Source organism: Ictidomys tridecemlineatus, chromosome 4 (genome assembly GCF_052094955.1).
Source record: "Ictidomys tridecemlineatus isolate mIctTri1 chromosome 4, mIctTri1.hap1, whole genome shotgun sequence".
Classification (NCBI taxonomy): domain Eukaryota; kingdom Metazoa; phylum Chordata; class Mammalia; order Rodentia; family Sciuridae; genus Ictidomys; species Ictidomys tridecemlineatus.
Window position 1 is genome coordinate 87,730,756 of NC_135480.1, and position 19,431 is coordinate 87,750,186.

The window sequence follows — 19,431 nt, forward strand, 5'->3', positions numbered from 1 at the left end:
TATTTAGCTTATTTTTAGCGTGTTTTGAGTCATCCTTATGCAGTTGTGCAGGAAAACCTTTGTTGTGTGCCTGGCTCTTTCAGCCTGGAAGGCAGCTCTTTTCTATGCAAACCCAGTCCTAACATGGGCAGGCTTGAAGAGCATGGAGAGAGAGTTTCTGTTCACCTTGGGTCAAAATTGTAAACGTGTGAGGTCTACCTTAAGGGGAGCTGGAGAAAGAGAAGTTGCACTTCCTGATCCTGCAGATTTGTGCTCTTATTTGAAGGGCAGGAGAGAGAAGAGGTTAACAAAGCAACATTCCAGCAACTGTGAAATAATGTCTCCAGCAAACTGAGAGAGGATATAAGTGGGTCTCAGGTGTTGCCAGTATCTACAGGATCAGAATCTCCAGAGGTAATCCCTAGACTCTGCATTTTTAAGGACCCCTTTCAAGAAACACAGTAAAATTTGAAAGCTGCTAAAAAAAGTTCAGTGGAGAATGAAAAGAAAGAAAGGAAGATTTCATTTCCCTATTGTTCAAAGTAGAGCCCAATGGTGGAGGTTAAGTTTAGTCTGAACATAGGTGAGTCATGGAGTGGAAGAAATCATTGACTTCCTTGGAATCTACTCCCTTCCCTTGTAGTGTCACCTTTCCTAAATGTGGGTAAACCTGCCACAGAGTACACCCTCACCTCAGGTCTCCTAGGTGGGACCCAGGAAGGGGTATGAAATTTAGTGCATGGCCACTGGGGTCCCTGAAAGTATTTGGCCCCCTCTGTTTCAGCTCAGTTTTGTCCATGATGTCTTCTTGCCCCTCCTGAGGTTTGCATTCTAGGAACAAGAGTGGCTCACTTGTACTGGTCCCTAGAGTGGCTGTGGCGAGCAATAACTTGAAAAGCTTGGCAGTTTCACTTCTCTGGGAGAAGTTACATTCTAATATGAGAACTGAGGAAAGAGTCAAGACCAAATCATCTTCTGCCCAACCAGCAGGATCAGGGTGGAGGAGTGCTCCCCCGACCTCCACCCACAAGAGGAGAGGAGGCCCGGAAGCATGCCTTAGCCTTCATGGGAACTAGAGCTTCATTTAAAACTTGGTTCGTTTCATTCACATTTCAATCTGTTCTATGTGTTGGAGAAAAAATAACCACATCCTCTCTGTACTTGGCCCCTTTCAGTCTACCAAAGTTCCTCATGGGCAGTGTCATTTCTTTTCCATGCTGGGACATCTCTTAGTCCACGGTCAAGGGAAGTGGCTTGTCCATGTACTCTGGAGTTTTTCACACTAAGGATCATAATTTCTTTTTCAATCTTTCTTGCTTCCGCCAGTTCTGTGCTGTTGATATTTCTCAGCAGTTTTTTTTGTTTTTTGTTTTTGAGTTTCCGACTCTAAGTCATAGCAGTGTCCAGGACTACATGAAGAACTAAAAGCTTTTTCTGATATACTTTTAAATTTTAATTGACACATAATTATGCATATTTATGAGGTTCAGTGTGATATTTTAATACATGTATACATTATGTAATCATTAGATTGGGGTAATTGGTATACCCATCACTTTCAACTTTCATCATTTCTTTGTGCTGGGAAACTGAAATTCTATTAGCTGTTTTGAAATATACAGTGAATTGTGGTCAACTATAGTTACCATCCTGTGCTACAGAACATCAGAAGTTATTCATACTGTTCAGTTGCACTCTTGTGCCCACTAACTGTCCCCTCCATCCTCTTCCTCACCACACTCACTTCCCCACCTCAGGTAATCGCTGTTCTTTTTACTTCTGTGAGATCACTTTTGAGCTTTCACATTTATGTAAGAATATTCAGTATTTGTCTCCCTGGGGTCTGACTTATATTGCTTAACAAAATTCCACCAGTTCCATCAAGATTGCTAAAAATGATAGAATTTTAGTCTTTTCAATAATTGAATAATAAAAGATTTTTTTTGAACAAGCATGAAAAACATCTCCTTTTTTTTTCCTTGTTTGTTTATGGTGCTGAAAAATGAGCCTAGGTCCCTGAGCATGCTAAGCATGGGCTCTACGATTGAGTTATACCCCACCCCACCCCAGATTTCAGAGGATTTTTTTGTTTTGTTTCTTGTTGTTGAGGATTGAACCAGGACCCAAATTACTTTTATTAAAAATCTATATTAGAAAAAAACTTAAGGCAATTTTTCTAATATATTTGGCAATAAAAGGAATTTCTTAAATATATATATGTGTGTATATATACATATATATATATATATATATATATATATATATATATATATATGTATGTATATTAGAGATGAAAACAGTGGAGCATGTCCATAGAACCAGCTACTTGGGAGGCTAAGGCAGTAGGATTGCTTTAGCCCAGGATTTCAGGGATAACCTGAGCAACATAGTGAAACCTGTTTCAAAAAAAAAAAAATCATCTTATATACTGTGGACTCGGTACATCAGAGTCATTAAGAACATGAACTTTGGAGTTACACAAACCAATGTTTAAGCCCTGGTTCTGTTTCTCACTGGCTATGTTTTTAGAAAGGTTCTTAGCCTCCTTACCAAGCTATATTTTTAATTCTGTAATATAAAATTAATAATAGAACTACTGTATATATCTGCTGCAAAGATCAACTAACATTATGGACATAAAACACTCAGGAGAGTGCATGGCTCACTCATTTGTGTACTCAACAAATATTACACATAATAATAAAATTCAAACTATTAAAGAATCAGATAAAAGCTAAGAATGAACCCTGCTTCAAGAGGAAAATGCAATACTTGCTTATTTTAAGATAGACACAAAGACAACTCTGCAAATAACCATAAAATACAGAGATTATGCATTCCAAATGTGTTTTGTTGTTGTTTGCCTGAAAAATGTCCTTTTCCTTTTCTTTTAGTAAAAGCACCTCACTTTCACTTTGAGGAATTAGCTTTCCTCTATTTATGTGCTACGGATCTCTGCAGGTCAGGTCCAGAATTATTCTTCCCCATGAAGAGTGGTCAGGGGTTTTAAACTGGAGTTTGGCTCTTGAGTATAACACAGAAGCAGGTGAGAAGAGTCATTTCAATGGCATGCCAGAGAAAGTCAAAATTCCTGTTCCTGAGTTATCAGGATCACACTGGATCTTGTCCTTCCTGATAGTTAGGAGTTTTGCTTTTCTTTGAATTCTATGAACTACCCAGAATCCTTAGCCACACTTGAGTTCTATCGATTGCACTCAAAAAAAAAGATACAAAATGGAATAAAAGTCAAGACAGAGGGACTTAGTTCTTCTATGTTCAAGAGGCTGATGATTTCCGTGTATGAGGGAAAGATTCATGGAGGAGGTAATGTGGGAAAGATTCATGGAGAAGGTAATGTATCCAAAAGGTGCCAAGCAGATGGCTCAGCCATTCTATCTGTTTATTTCCACTTCAATTCTTGCTGCCAAGGAACTCCCTCTGCTTCCCTCTCTCTGTGACCTGATTCACGGCTTCACCCAGAACCTCTTATTTATGTTTTTTTTTTTCACTATTTGCTACCTTAATGTCTGTGAATTCCCTCAAATCTTATGTTTAAATTCCCTAGGAGAAAGTATCTGGTCAATCAAATGCCAGGCAGTACAGAACACCTGTTGGGCGAAGATTTTTTGCTAGATTGTCTTAGAGATCACTGTTCAGACAATGGATGTCTAGTCAGATACCCTGGCCAGGAGAGTGGGATCCTGTCCCAGAGCATGGTGATCTCTGTGTATATAATTTTGAGAAGAGAGCTAGGACATGGCAGGCACAAATCATGCTGGATAAGTCATGTTAAATGTACTAGGTGGGCAATGAGAAACCATTTAAGGATGTGAACAAAGACCAATTACTAGACTACTGCTTAGAAATATCAATAATTATATAGGTAAAGGATTGTCAGCCAGCACAGGAGGTAAGGAGGACACTGTGGGGGCTATTATAATAGACTGGATAAGAGATTATCAGCTCTTGAGCTAGGGATTAGGCACTGGGAATGGAAATAAAGAGTTGGTCAGGAAAGCATATAAAACAATTGCAGAACTTGTTGGGCAGAGACGAGGAGGAACTAGCAACTGTAAAAAATGACTCTGAAGTTTTGAATTTGTGTGACAAAGTCAAAAATTTTAATAAGGATTTCAGATTAACTTGTGAGAGGAAAAGAAGAATAAGTTCTGCTTGAGACAGTTATAATTAAAAATAGAAGAGTCTTACAATGATCAGAATCAGTGGTTCTGATTATACATTTTTTTTTCCTTTTTTAAAAAATTCAGTTCTGGAGATTGAACCCAAGGCCTCAGACACAAGTGCTTTACCACTGAGCTGCATCCCCAGTCCATACTTTTAATTTTAATGTGGACACTTCTGCAAATGAAATTCTAAATGGAAGTCTAACATGTATGGCAAAATAATATTCGTATTGAGATAAGATTAGTTAAGTGAGTTCCACAGCATTGTCCCCCAGGCTTCTTCCCATTACTTTCCCCTCTCTTCAAACACTTAAGGGGCACCTAAATGGCACATAGAAAAAATGTTAGAAAACTGTGCTCCATCTTTTTACAGATGAGAAAACTACTGTCTAAGAAGTGAATTGCATCTGTGGTAAACTTTATTTTGATGAAAAGTTGCACTAGTATTTTACCACAGATGGAAAAAAAAAAAAGATGAGCATCATTTAAAAATTAATGTATTTAAAATAAAGTACAGAGAAAAACATGTATATAATATATCAGGCTTTGTTTTGAATGGAATCTTTTCCCCCAATCCTTAATGTAAAGATCTTGTGCTATAACTTTTAAAGCCATACAAATAAGAGTGCTAAACTGTGGACTTAAAAGTAGGTGTGTAAATATTTTTAATCAGTATTACTTAGAAAATAAAATATAACAACTACATAAAATAAAAAAATTTAAAAAAAAAGAAGTGAATTGCACAAGGATACAAAGCTGGTCAATAACAGATCTGAGACTAAAACACAGGTTTCCTAATGCACGATTTATTAATGCAATGACTCATGTGCTGGCCCTGTGCTGGGTGCTCAGACTCCAACGTGACCAAGATAACACTCTATGTCCTCACAGAGCCTATATTCTCAGCAAGCAAGACAACAAGCTGCATTCAGAGAGTGATAAGCCCTATGAAAGAAACAGAAGGGTCAAGGAGAGAGAATATTCTGGACTGCAGCTGGGTGGGAAAGAGAGTAAAACAGAGTCAGTGTGTAGAGATCCAGGGGAAGTGATCCTTAGGGAAGAACAGTTGCAAAGACCCTGGGGCAAGAATGAATTTGATTTTTTTGAAGAACAGAAAGGCACTGGCAGCGAATAAAGCTGAAGAGCAGTGAATAAATGAGAAGATAAGTGACAAGAGGTGAATGACATCAGAGAAGCAAAAGGAGACCTATCATGCACCTTGTTTGTGTGACACCAAGACTTGTGAATTGAGAGGTCCAACAGCAACTGGAAATTCATAACGAGATCAGACTGGAGATAGAGGGTTAAGAGGGGAAGAGTTGTTTGAAACCCTGGAAGCACATCAGGCAGCCAAAGCAAGAGTGGAAGGAGGGGAAAAAGGGGGGTGAAGAGAGAAACTTAGGGAATATTTATGGAAAGGGGGCACAGTAAATCACAGAACTAATATAACTTAAGGAAAAAACACCACGTAAGTGAGAGCTTACAGACACTTCCAAATGAGGAAGGGTGTTGCCAGTGTCAGATGCTTTGATTCCCCATCTTTCTCCCACATCCCCCCAAAAAAGACATAGACATAGAAATAAAGGCCCTTGGGGGGCTTGGCAACTAGGAAAATCCAGCTGCCCAGAAGACATCTGAAATCACAGTCTCCTTAATATGATAAGGCTGAAACCAAGTTACAAGGATTTGAGGAGTGAATTATGGGTCAGAAGTAGAACTCAATGCAGTTCATAAATTATGTACTAAGGGGATAGAGAAATAAGAAAGAAATCAACAATGAGATAAAAGTCATGACACTATCTTCAAGTCACTTAATACCTAGTAGAAGAGATTGGGAGAAGAAACCTGAGAACAGTGTAAGAGTCTATCAGAATGTATTCACCATTGATCAAACCAGAAATTTAATGCTTAATATGGCAATGATGAAATCGTTCACCATTTCTGTTGCAGCATTGACTCATTTAGAAACCGTGGCAAAATCATTGTGTCATAGAGCTTGTGTGTGATATGGAGTCCATAATTCTGTGTCCAGGTCAGCCTTCAATTAAATTTGTCTAGGATATATTCAGATACTTCTTTGTAAAATGCATTGCTTTACATATAAGACATGATCTCAATCCCCAGTGCTTCTACAAGCTGGTGGGAAATACAAATGCTGGAAGAAAAATGAAAGTAATGTGCTTTACAAGTTCAGTAAAGGGAGAGATGGAGTCATGGAGCCTGGCATTTCAGCTGCCTAGAGAAGGTTGGGTAAGCCTTTGCTAATTCACGTGTTCAGTCATTAAAAGCAATGGAGCACAAGTGCATAACTGTAAACAGGCCAGAGGAGTCCCCACTTCTCCCTCATTCAACTAAGCTTAAGGACAAGTTAGGGGACACTCAATTAATGTTTGCCCATTGACATAGGAGCAGCCTCTTGGAGTGACACTAGACTTAGGGCATATATGCCTCATCGTCTTCTTCTGGATATTACATTTACTGGATTCAGTGCTTGATGACCAAACAGATATTCCAGGGTGGTGAGTAAACTACATTTTCCATCACATGACAATAAATTCTGTGAGTGGAGCAATAATGTCTCAGTTATTTATTAAGACTATGTTTGTTTTAAAGCTCTTCTCTGTAATATGTTTATAATATACTTGGTTTTCCTTTTCCCGCAAATTAGTCATTTAAAAAAAAAATGAAATACAAGATCCAGCTTGTTTCTAGATATTCCAGCTGTATTTTCTTTGTCAAGTTTGTTCAGGCTTAGCTATCACAAAATGATAGAACTCTGCCTAAGTTTATTGGAACAACAACTAGGAGATTCCAATACAAAATTCGATAGGTTTTAAAGAATAGGGTGTAAAGGACTACCAAAAAACTAAAGGAAATCCCAACTTATTTCTCAGTCTGGAAAATCCAAAAGATGCTTTTTCTATATAATAAATAAGCTCAAAATAGTATGTGAACTAGCTGTGCCTCTGTTCTTTCCTATCAGTATTTGCTCTGGATAATTCCTTGGGTTTAAATGTAGGAAAGTATAGGCCACATTTTTCAGAATGAGATAATTTAAACAATAATTTTAGTGATGGAATCCAAACTCCCTATTGCTCAGGGCTTCCTCTTTAAGGGTCTTAGAATCTGGTAGAATGTTTGTAGGAAAAAAACATGGAAAGAATGGAAGGAGGAAGAGAAGAGGAAGAAGGGAAATGGTATCTAGGAATAATTGACAACTCTCATATCAAAACATCACCTTGTGTTCACATGCGTCGAGGATACCATTTCATGTGGTCCTTCTCACAACCCTGTGAGGTAGGCAAGGCAAGTATTACCATCCTCATTTTAATGCAGAGGAATGTAAAACACAGAGCAGTGTGGTGGCTTGCCCACTTTGAAAGTGCTAGAGCTCAAAACTGTTCTTTTTTTGTTCTTTAACATTGCTGTGCTGCACTATTGCTTTTTATTGTTGTACTGCCATGGCCAAAAGACACAAAGGAATTTTAGGTATCTCCAAAGAGGGATTTCAGTGTACATTTTGGGATCTGCAGAGGCTCAGAGACTCTAGTTTTGAGTTGTGGATTTTCTGATTCTTCTCTTTTCAGGCTAGTTGTAAGTACAGTAGTCTCGTTATGGGCTGCGCTGCAGGAAAATAGGAGTCTGTGGTCATAATGGCTCCCCTGATGAGACATCCATACATACGCACTCCCCAGACAGCATATTGCAATTCTATACTGTTTGCTTTATGCCCTGTTTTGGAAAGACCCTAAGTACCATTTCCCAAGTACCATTTGGGCACAGCCAAATTTGTAGTTAGTTGAATAGCTTCAGAGAACATAGTCTCTCTGTTTCGTATTCCAGTCCAAATCCCCTTATTTCCTCCTATTTCCCTTCCCTTTCTCCTTTGCCTTTAATTCCCAACTGCTGTTGTCCAGGCCTGTCCTACGTCAGTTCATAGCATCACATACACAAGGGTGTCTGCGCCATAAAAAGATCACAAACCTGGGAAGTTTTGTAGTCCACATAACTAGCTCTGAAGCAGAATGACTGCCAGGTTCATTCAAGGTCATGCAGAGCTGGCTGGCCCTGGCTTGTTAGTGATGATCACAGTCAGGTTTACAGAAACCACAAACCATGTGTCCACCATTCTGGTGAAGTCACTGTTCTTTGTCACAATCTTTCACTAAAGATTAAAGCTGCTCAGGGCCACGACAAAATGGGCACCTACCTGTTTGTCCTTTTCTTAGCTCAGAGATTGGGGATTCCAATAACCTATACTATACTGCCTCAGAGAGAGGCTACACAGGGAGTCGCTGTGGCTTTTTGTACTTGGCTAAGAAGGAGAAGGAGCAATCAATTCTAGGGACAAGCCATTCCTCAAACTACTACCCTTGGCCACCAATTATGTTCCTAATGGTCAGGGATTGTATTTACCTCCTCTGCCATGGGAATGTTGTTACCCTGATTTGTAAAACTACATAGACCAAATAATCTGAGATCTTGTAACTTGAATCTGCAAATCTATTCATATGATTGTCTTAAAAAAATGTCCTGGCACTTTTTATTTAAACTTCTCACTTGGATGGTTTGATTCAGTTTTAAACTTATACTTGGTTTGGGCTCCTCTCTGAAGATTGTACCCACAACCTCAGTAAGCAGAATTACTCTCCTATATAAACAGTACTACTCTGCTCAGTGAATAAAGAAGCAGTGAATGAAAACCCAGAGTTCAATTTTATCCTAAGAAATCTGGATGACAGACTTATCCATGGTTTGCAGCCTCCTAAGAGTTCCAACTCTGAGAATTAATCTCCAGGGCACATACCAAGGGCTTCCTCGGCTTGACTCAATTTTAATTATCATGATTTCATGTTCAGTAACAGGAATTCAGGTGCTATAAAACTGTGCTTCCACAGGGTGTGTTCTTTACCCCCAGGCCCAAAGCCTTAACTTTCTTTCACTAAGTGAAGGATTATCATCAATGATGGTGCCAACAAAGGATATACTTTGAATTAGTTTCTTCCTATCGCAAAGCGGAGGGATTGGGAGTTAAAAGCATAAACTGTCACTTGCAAAGCTAGAGTAGAGCAGGTGTCAGGGAATCCTCCAGTTGATCTGAGACATCTGTAATGCTGTAACCTAACGGTATGGGCATGTCAAGGTGCTGCTGGTGGAATGACCACATCCACCCTACCTGGCTTTAAAACAATGGGAGAAGGCCCAGAGGATATAGTTCTTTCAGTACTACATGAATCTTCAGAATTTATTCCATTACTGATGTAGAAATAAAGCCAGGCATATAATTGAAAAAAAATGACTACCTTGTGTTTCAGCTGACTGGGTCATGGCATTGTTAAATTATTCAAGCATGGGCAAAAATAGGTTTAGAAAAGAAAGGGCTAAACAACAACAATTTCTGTCCATATTCACCTGAGCATTCATTAGGATTTTAGTATCAGGTGTGTCATATCCCAGGGTACAGGGTCTACATCATGCCATGTTTCTTTTGAGAGAAATTCCAGATGATTAACTGATCTTCCTTACAACTGAGAAGCTACTGGGTCTTTTCTCTTGGCTTTGTGCTCAGGAAACATAGGTTTGAAAATGAGCCTAAACAAGACATCTGGTTAAAAAAAATAAAAAAATAAAAATAAAATAAGAACTATTTCCTCAAACAAAGGTTAAACTGTATTCCATGGACAAATACTAATACATCCTTTATTAGGCCCTCTTTCTCATTTTCTAAGCTACCACATTCCCATGCCAATATCCATTATCAGTATGGATAGTTCAATAGTTGACCAGATGGTCTTAACAAAGGGCAGAATGTCTTCTGATGCCACCACCCATTTATTTGCCAGAACTAAACCAAAGGAGGAAGGACTTGTTAGCTGCAAAAATACAAATGATTCATGCTTTATTCTTAGGTCTAGAGAACTCCTTCTTAGAATTTTTAAAAGAGAACTTCATATCCTCCAAAAACAAAGCAGATATACAAACATTTCAACCAAACTGAAGAGAACTGGCCCATAGGTTATAGGAATAGAGGAAATGCTTAAGAACAGTTGTAAACCTGAAAGAATGACTTCAGCAACTGATTTTTTTTTGGAAGGGTTTTGTGTCTGAGATTGAGTTAGATCCAATACCCCATATCTCTATCACTCCTGGCCCATCCCTCCCACCATCTCAGGACTATGAAAGTAGTACCAATTATTTCTTGAGCACTTGATATGTACCAGGGACTTTCTAAGGACTGTATATCCATTATTTCAGCATAGTGCATAGATTTGCAGATAGAATGGCTGGGTTCAAATCTCAGTTTTTCCACATACTAAGACAGGTCTCTTAATCTCTCTGTACTTGCTTCTCCAATTATAAAATGTGAACAAATGTAGAACTATCATAACAATAAATAAATACTTGTGAAGCACTTAAACAGCTTTGACACAAAGAAAAGTATGATTTTTGTTACTATTATCCTCAACCAATTTTAGAAATGGGTTTATTCTCAGAAAGGTGGCATAATCCCTTTGATGTTTCACAGCAGTCTCCCAGAAGCAGGTAAATTGATCCTGATTTTTATAGTGTTTCATTGATGATTCTTTGTCATATTGTAATATGGGCTCCATTTCTTCACTGCTGCCTCACAAGAAGTATCTACATTATCCAACCAACTCTCCTGGGGTGAAGCTCAGTGCTAGAGCATGTACTGAGCATGCACAAGGCCTTGGGTCCAATCCCCAGCATCAAAACAATCAAAAACCAATCAATCCTCCTGAGGGTAGAGCTTTCACATTCCAAAGACTGTGAGTTTTGGGGATGCTGGTGTCTTAGTCCATTTTCAGTTGCTTTAACAAAACACCAGAGAAAGGATGATTTATAAAGACAGAGTTTGTTTGGTTCATGGTTCTAGAGGCTGAGAAGTTGAAGAGTTTGGTATAGGCATGTGCCCAGCTTCTGATGAGGGCCTTCCTGATGCATGATGAAGTGGCAGAGGGTGTCTCATGGTGAGACAGAGTAAGTGAACCAGGGAGAGCTCACTTTACAACAAGGGCATTCCTATGGTAACTCATGAATCCTTTAATCTGGGAATGGATCAGTCCATCCATGGAAGCAGAGTCAATTGCCTGCCAAAGTCCTCACCTCTCAAATGCTATCAAGATATGAATTTAGGGAATAAGTTTCCAACACAGGAAATTTAGGGGACACATTCAAACTGCAGGAGTCCAGTAGTGAAAAGGATGATGGAGTCAATGATGTTGTCAAAGAGATCTAGGTTAGATTCTGAATAAAGCAAGACTAAAGGAGGCTAGTAGATTGGGGAAATTGAAGGGATCTGACTGTACCACACTGAGGATGGTCCTACTTTGCTCTCCTGAGATCACAAGTCACCATGAGTGCAGGAATGGACCACCCCATACCATAGGTGGTGACTGAGCACTGTAAAGGGAGCTAGTCGGAATTGAGATGCACTGTAAGTATAGAATGAACACCAGATTTTGAAGACTTTGTATGAAAGACAGATGTAAAATAGCTCACACATAATTTTATAAACCTCCATTATATTGGGGATGATGGTGTTTTAGATCTAGTCAGTTAAATAAAATATATTATTAAAGTGTATTTTACCTTTTTTTTACTTTTTTTTTAAAGGAGACAACTAGAAAATTTAAAATTACATATCTGATGCATGTTATGCTTCTATTAACAGGGCCACTCTAGACCATGAATCTCTGAATTTCCTGATGCTAAGGCCTAAGAGGGCCTCTATTCCAGGCTCATTCTCCCAAGAGTGTAATCTTTCAGTGATGTGTGCACAACTAGTCGTGGCAAAGCCAGGAATGGCGGGACATACAAGTCAAGGTTTCCATACTTATATGTCAGAGGTCCCTTGCCGTTCAAAGCAAAAACAGAAGTAAGAAGGGGAAAAAAAAAGAGCTAGGAAAGGCCTCCCAAGTGTTAGAGACAGACCCAGGCTTGGGTGATGTGACGGTGGTTCAGTCACAGAAGATGACATTGAGAGATGGAACAGCAAAGGTGGTAATTGGCTTTTGTGCTGCTGATGTCCAGAGTGAGGCTATGGGTTTGGTGTTTAAATGATGTGGGGTTAGTTGACAGCTATTTTCCCACTAGAAGTCAACATGATGGCTGATAGCAAGAAAGGGAAGGGAAACGTAAGATGTTTGGAATGGACGTCGCAAAATTTACAATGGTTTTATGCATGTCTTAGTATTTACGTCTTTACTGAAGGCAGAGACCAGCCCCCCCCCCCCATCAACAGTGGGATTTAGCCCCTGGACCAAGGCAAGCACCAGAAACTCAAATCTCTAAAGTTGAGAAAAAAAGAAAGAATGTCTTCCGGGCAGAGTATTAAAAAAGCTGGGACTCTAGGGAAGAAAAGAGGGGTCTAGTTCATCAGGTTGCAGCCAAAGTGGGGACTCATCTTAGAGAAAACATGGAAACCAGAACATCAAAACTGGGCTCAAGGTCAGAGTTGTCCTGACAGAGAAGATTTTACACTGAGTCCCAGACAGTTGATCCAGAGCTCCCTCCATCTCTCCTGGCTCAGGTCAGTTAGAGTCAAGAGACCTCTGCAGAGGGGAGATAGTCAGCAAAGGCCAGAGACCCTGACCTTTGAGGCCCGACCTTTGTCCAAAGTGACACAGATGCACAGACTCAGCTCCTCCCAACTCTGGGTCAAGGGCACCATAACATTAGTGGTATCTTTACAGAAGTAGAATTAGGTGTATTTCATGCCCTTAATCAATAATAGAGGTCTGAACATACAAGGTTCTGTCCCATGGAAATCAGTAGGGGAATTAACACGCCAGAGGAGGAACATTGGGTGATTGATTATAAGGTCCAATCTCAAACATTATTCAGTGATCTTGGACAGCTCCTTTGCTTTCCTTTGGCCTCAGTTTCTTATTTGTAAGATGAAGGCATTGAAATCAAATGGTCCAATCTGTTCCTTTGTTTTTATCTCATGTAAATTCAGGATACACAATATTGCCATATGTTCCTAGTTCCTAAATCTACCATATTGAAGACCTGGGGAAATGTTTTGAACTTAAATGTAAACACCAAGCAGAGTATAGAATGCAGCTCTAGTAAAATAACTCTGAGCTCTTAATTCATATTTGACTTAAGCCCACATAATTTCTCAGTGATTTTTGTTGCTAAGTACTCTACTTCCATTACCACTACTACAAAATATTTACCGGAATTTCAGTTCCTCATTACCCAACTTCCTTGGTCTTTGTTTTATCTTTCTGTAATTCAAATCATAAAGCAATTTAGTGGTTTCCTGTGAAACATGGAATACAACTTCTTAGGAAAGATCTTATATAGGATAAGGCAAGATAAGTAGATTAATAAAAGTGGGCTTGGCTGGAGGCACAGCTGGTGATGTTTCTCAGACCTCAGCTCAGGTCGAAATGATTTGAATCAAAGTTTGCTAAGAGACTGAGCCAGCACCAGCTGACACCATGTATCATATGTCCCTAGAGATAAGTAACTGCTCTGTGCATTGTTTTGGAAACAAAGTCAAAAGACCCTGGGCACTCACTGAACTGAAGTACAGGCTGGCTGAAGTATAAAACTCAAAACCCCTTTAAGACAGAATTGGAAGGGTCAGATGAACTGCTTTGCTCATGACCTGGACTGTACTTTTAGTGCCTGGTCTAAGACAGGTGTCAAGAAAAGGAATGCTTAGAAGACAAGCAAAAAAGCCTATCTTTTTAGTTGCTAATTTTAAATCTTTTTGATGAAAGAAATGGAGACATAGATAAGGATGCTTTATCAATGTCTTTCCATCCAGCATAAAGCTATGAAAATGGGAATAGATATACCTTCACCTTTAAAGAACTGCAAGGTAACAGGCAGGTTTGAATCACATGGGCCCAGTCCCACTACAACCAAGACTTGAGATTCAGAACTCTCTGGATGTTGAATACTCATAATTGTTCCTTGCCCAATTGATATGTGGTGACACCATTGAATGATTAATTCTAGGATGTGCAATTATGGATTTTTAATAAATATGTGTGATGGGGAAAAAATAGCACTCATGCAATTAAATTTGACCTGTTCAGATTTTCCTATATAGAAAAGAAATTTCCCTCCTCAAAGAATAATATTAAAGCATAGTTTTGACAAGTTAGATCAAGTAGGACATTATGATTTACTCTTTAAAAAAATGGCCCTGCTGTTGCTGTAAACTCAGTACATTTTGATTTTCTAGGTCATTGTTAACTGCAAGGTCAGTCTGAGTAAGCAGGGAGGTCTAACCAACCCAACCAAGAAAGCCTAGATTAGCATTTCACACTCATCAGAATACCAGGCAGCTATGAAGTCCAAAAACTTAGAAAAACTAGAGATTGTGTGAGAAAGAAATTTTGGAAACTTTAAGCATCATTTTTCTCTAAACCTGACATTGTCCCCAGTGATAAATGACTATTCACCTTTTCACTTGGAAAACAAGATTTACCACCCCTGGTAATGTGAATCTTCTTCCCTCTTACTGTTGGAACAGTGCTAGTTTGGTTTCTTTGGGGGGCTGATTTCATATTTTTGTGTATTTTGTGTTTTGTGTTTAACATTGGAGTCTGTCACCCAGAGGCCCAATATGGCTCTCACATCCCAAAACAAGGCATGTACCCCACAGGTCTTGGTGGCTTGGCCTGACACACCATCCTGACTCTGACTTCTTGTGATAAGTGACAGGGACACATACATGACTAAGAACTTGTATTCTTGAGTTCATAATGGCTGTTAAATCTTTTTGAAAGTCAATGCCATAAATTCAGGAATTACACAATCAGCCATTTGGCCAAGTTCCTCATTCCAATATTAAAGAACAAAGCCTGGTTTGGTGATTTAATTCAAATTCAATGTTTCAAAATTTTAAGAAAGGTGTTGCTGGTGCCACCTAGTGGGGCTATTATAATCCCACAGCTTCCTGACAAATCCTTAAACTCAAGATAACTTCTGTGACCAGGGCTTAAATTTGGTATGTAGCTATCTTTTTTACAAGGTCTATTATATATGTTTTGGTGTTTTGACTCTACAATGAGGATAAGGAGTTACAGGATGATATTTTAAATCTATTATGGAAGTTCTTCAGGATAATTCCAAGGACAGAATTTGTTCTACCAGTATAAAATCTTATCAGTTTCTCCTATTTCAAATACATTCTGGCTATTGTTAAACATTGAGAAACTCTTCAAACTTTTAATTCTCATTAGATTATGAAGGTGACATTGTTAGTGTTATTCAATTTGAGTCTATCACATTTGCCCAGTATACTAGTTCTGAGGATATAGTATCATGTCTCATAAAATGTTCATTTGGCCTTCTCACCCCATTTAAGAACATCTGTGAGAATAGCCTTTCTGTTTTTTACCTGTTAGTTATTTCACAGAAGATTCTATTAGGATACTCTGCTTAACTTACAAGGTACACTCTTTAAAAACCACAACAGCCCCCAGTGGTAAACTCCAAATAGATATTGATCATTTTTTGAATTTTATGATTGGCCACAGTAGAATAACACTGATCCAGGTAACTCTAGTCATATTGAGAATTTGGAATTGAGATTGGGGGTCAAGAAAGTATCCTGATTTTATATATTTATATCTGTATCTATGTCACTCTTTATCATAGGGATATCTCTAAGAGTGACAGCAAATGATAAAGCAAATAAGGAAAAGTTTTCTGAAATCAAATTAAATATCTTTCTAAAATAAGAGAAAAATAAAGTACAATGGTTAATCTTGGTTGTCAACTTGACTGGATTGAGAGACACCTGTAAGATTGGTAAAGCACACTGATGGGTAGGTCTGTGAGAGTGTCTCCAGAGATGATTGGCATGTGGGTCAGCAGACTGAGTAGGAAAAATGGCCCTGCAGGTGGACAACACCATCCTATAATGAGGGAGCCTGGATGGAACAATAAGGGGAAGAAGGGGACGCCGCATATGCACATATTATTGGCTTTTCGTGAGGGTGTATGTTTCTGATGCTGCCATCGTCCATAAACATTGGACTCCGTAATTCTCACCTTTGAATGTGGACTTGCATCTGCAACTCTCCAGATGGCCTCCAGGCCTTCAGCCTCGGACTGGGGTTGCGTCATTTGTTCTTCTTAATCTGAGACTTCCAGCTTCTTGAACTAAGCTACTGGTTTCTCCAAATGTCAAGCCTGCAGATAGCCATTGTGGGACTATTCAGCCTCTGACCACATTAGTCAACATGATAAATACCCTCTTATAAGTTTTTTTTAATATTTTTTAGTTCTTGATAGACCTTTATTTTATTTATTTGTATGTGGTGCTGAGAATCGAACTCTATCGCTGAGCCGGAGCCCCAACCCCCTCTTAGAAGATATATATATATACATATTTGGTTCTGTTCCTCTGGAGAATGCTAACATAAAAGGTAAATGATGCTCTATGTTCGATGCATCTGAGAAACCTGAGATACACAGTTTCTGTGCCTTTGGATTGCATACACATATGCTAGCATGCACCATGAGTCTTCTGGAAGGAGTGTAGAGCACAGAGTTCCCTATGCTCTTACTAAGAAGATTTGGTCCCCAGTAATAGCTGTAAAATCTCTCTCAGAAACTCCCAACAAGTAGCACTTCCCTTGACAGTTCCTAAGGGACTGTGGGACCTGAGCGACCTGAAGGACTTTCTGAAAGCAGATTGTTTGATTCCAAACCAGAGTTCCTCATCTAGCTGTTCTGGGATGACACAGAATGTGCATCTCTGACAAGTGCCTGGGTGATGCTGATGCACTGGCCTTCAGAACACACTTTGAGAAGAATTTTGCTGAAGGAGCCTTTCCTCCACAGGAGGAAACTGGAAATCATCCTCCCAGAGTTTCCCTGAGAGATATGTTATCTGCCTGAGACTAGGGCCAAAGACAGTGAGTAGCCTTATACAACACCAGGAAAATTCACTGGGTTCTATATCAGAGAAGACATTCGGCATTTGTTTTGGGGGGATTGGCTACCTTCACTTAGCATAATCTGCTCTAATGCCATCCATTTCCCTGCAAATGCCATGATCTTACTCTTTTTATTGCTGAGTAATATTCCATTGTGTATAAATGCCACATTTTTTAATCTATTCATCCACTGAAGGACATCTAGGTTGGCTCCACAGTTTAGCTATTGTGAATTGTGCTGCTATAAACATTGATGTGGCTGTGTCCCTATAATATACTGTTTTTAGGTCCTTTGGGTATAGTCTAAGAAGAGGAATAGCTGGGTCAAATGGTGGTTCCATTCCCAGTTTTCCAAGGAATATCCATACTGCTTTCCAAATTGGCTGCACCAGTTTGCAGTCCCACCAGCAGTGTATGAGTGTACCTTTTCCCCTGCATCCTCGCCAAAACTTGTTGTTGTTTGTCTTCATAATGGCTGCCATTCTTACTGAAGTGAGGTGGTATCTTAGAGTAGTTATAATTTGCATTTATCTGATTGCTAGAGATGTGCTTGGGAGGGAAAGCAAGGGAGGAAGATTACATCTAGATAGGGAATAGGGGTGGGAAGAAAAGGGAGAGAGAGGGGGAATAGTATGGATGGTGGAAGGAGACCCTCATCATTATACAAAATACATGTATGAAGATGTGAATTTGGTGTCAACATACCTTATATATAATCAGAGATATGATAAATATGGTATAATGGTGTATTAAGAATTGTAATGCAAAAAAAGAATTGTAATGCAAAAACAAATAAATAAATTTTTAAAAAGAAAAGAAAATTCACTGAGTTATAGATCAAGAGAACAGCTTTTACCAGGAAAGGATCTCCCGACGCTCTTAACAGAGACAGGGGCCCAACCATGTTTCAGATCCATACACTCAAAAATAGTTAATGTTTCCATCAACTGACTCAGTTACCAGGAACTAGACTTACACATCCTGCCTAGAAGGACCAATGCTATTTTTATTTGAACTTGCAGGCTTTAAAATCAATATGTTTTTATCCCTTTACTTGTCAGAGATTCATTGATTTATATTTGGCATTTCGACTGACTTGAAGGATAGGATAAACATGGTTGTAGTAGGTAAGTGCTTTCTTGGTATAATTTACCAATTCACACTCTGCCAAAGTCATCATGAAGTATCCTTATAATTCCTTACTAGGCTCCAAGAAATCCATTCCAGTCGGGAGCATTGGGCCCTGAGCCCTTCCCTGATTGCCTTCACCTGGCCCAGTTACCTTCTCACTTTTTACATTAGCTCAGGAACCTCTTCTGTGCAAAACCTTTCCTGAACCACCTCCTTTGCCCTTGACCCCCATGCCCCATAAATACAATAAAGTCCCTCTTGTTAGAGGCTCTCAGAATACCATGTTTCTATTCTTTTTTGCACCTACCACAGTTTAAACACATACTTATTTCATTAATGTTTGTGCTTCCAACTAGACTGAGTTCCAAAAAAGTAAGGAGGTTTTGTTCTTCACTATTTCCTCAACTTCTATTTAAATTCCTGACAAAGGTCAGGTGGACAGGTGCCCAGTTGATTTGGGGGGGGGGGGAAGGGGCAAGGCACTAGAGATTGAAAACAGGGGAGCTTTACCACTGAGCCACATCTCCAACCTTTTGCAACACTGTACCCAGCTTCCAAACTTTTTTTTTTTTTTTTTTGGTGCTACTCAGTATTGGATATAGGGCCTGGTGCATGTTAGGCAAGTATTCTGCCCCTGAGCTATAACCCCAGCCCTCCATTTGATTTTTGTTAGATGGACTGGTGGATGGACTGGTGGATGGATGGATGGATGGATGGATGGATGGATGGATGGATAGATGGATAGATAGACTATGTTATACCCTAACAGCAAAACTTAGAAATCAATAATTCTGTTATATTTTCAGGGAAAATGAAAAGTATGCAGATTATTTTTGAGGTACACCATAAAGAGTGCTCCCTGCTCCCCAACAGAGCACCTGACTTACTGAATTGGTCATCTTGCAGTTTTGTCTTCACAGTAATGTATAAGCTTTTCGGGGAGTACAAATCAAGGTTTTGTTTTGTTTTGTTTTGCTAGTGAATGACACTTAAGAGAAATGTATTAAATGTTTGCAAATGGGAAAAACTTAGGAAAACAGAAGGGACTTGAATTTCCCAAGGGGGACTTAGGTTCTCTTGCCTGCCTCCAGAGTTTCCTGTCTCTCCATATTTCCCCAAATTCACCACAGCTTTCAATCCTCTCCTTTTACAGATAAGAAAGGTAAGGCCCATGGAGATGAAATAACCTGTATAAAGTCACAGGG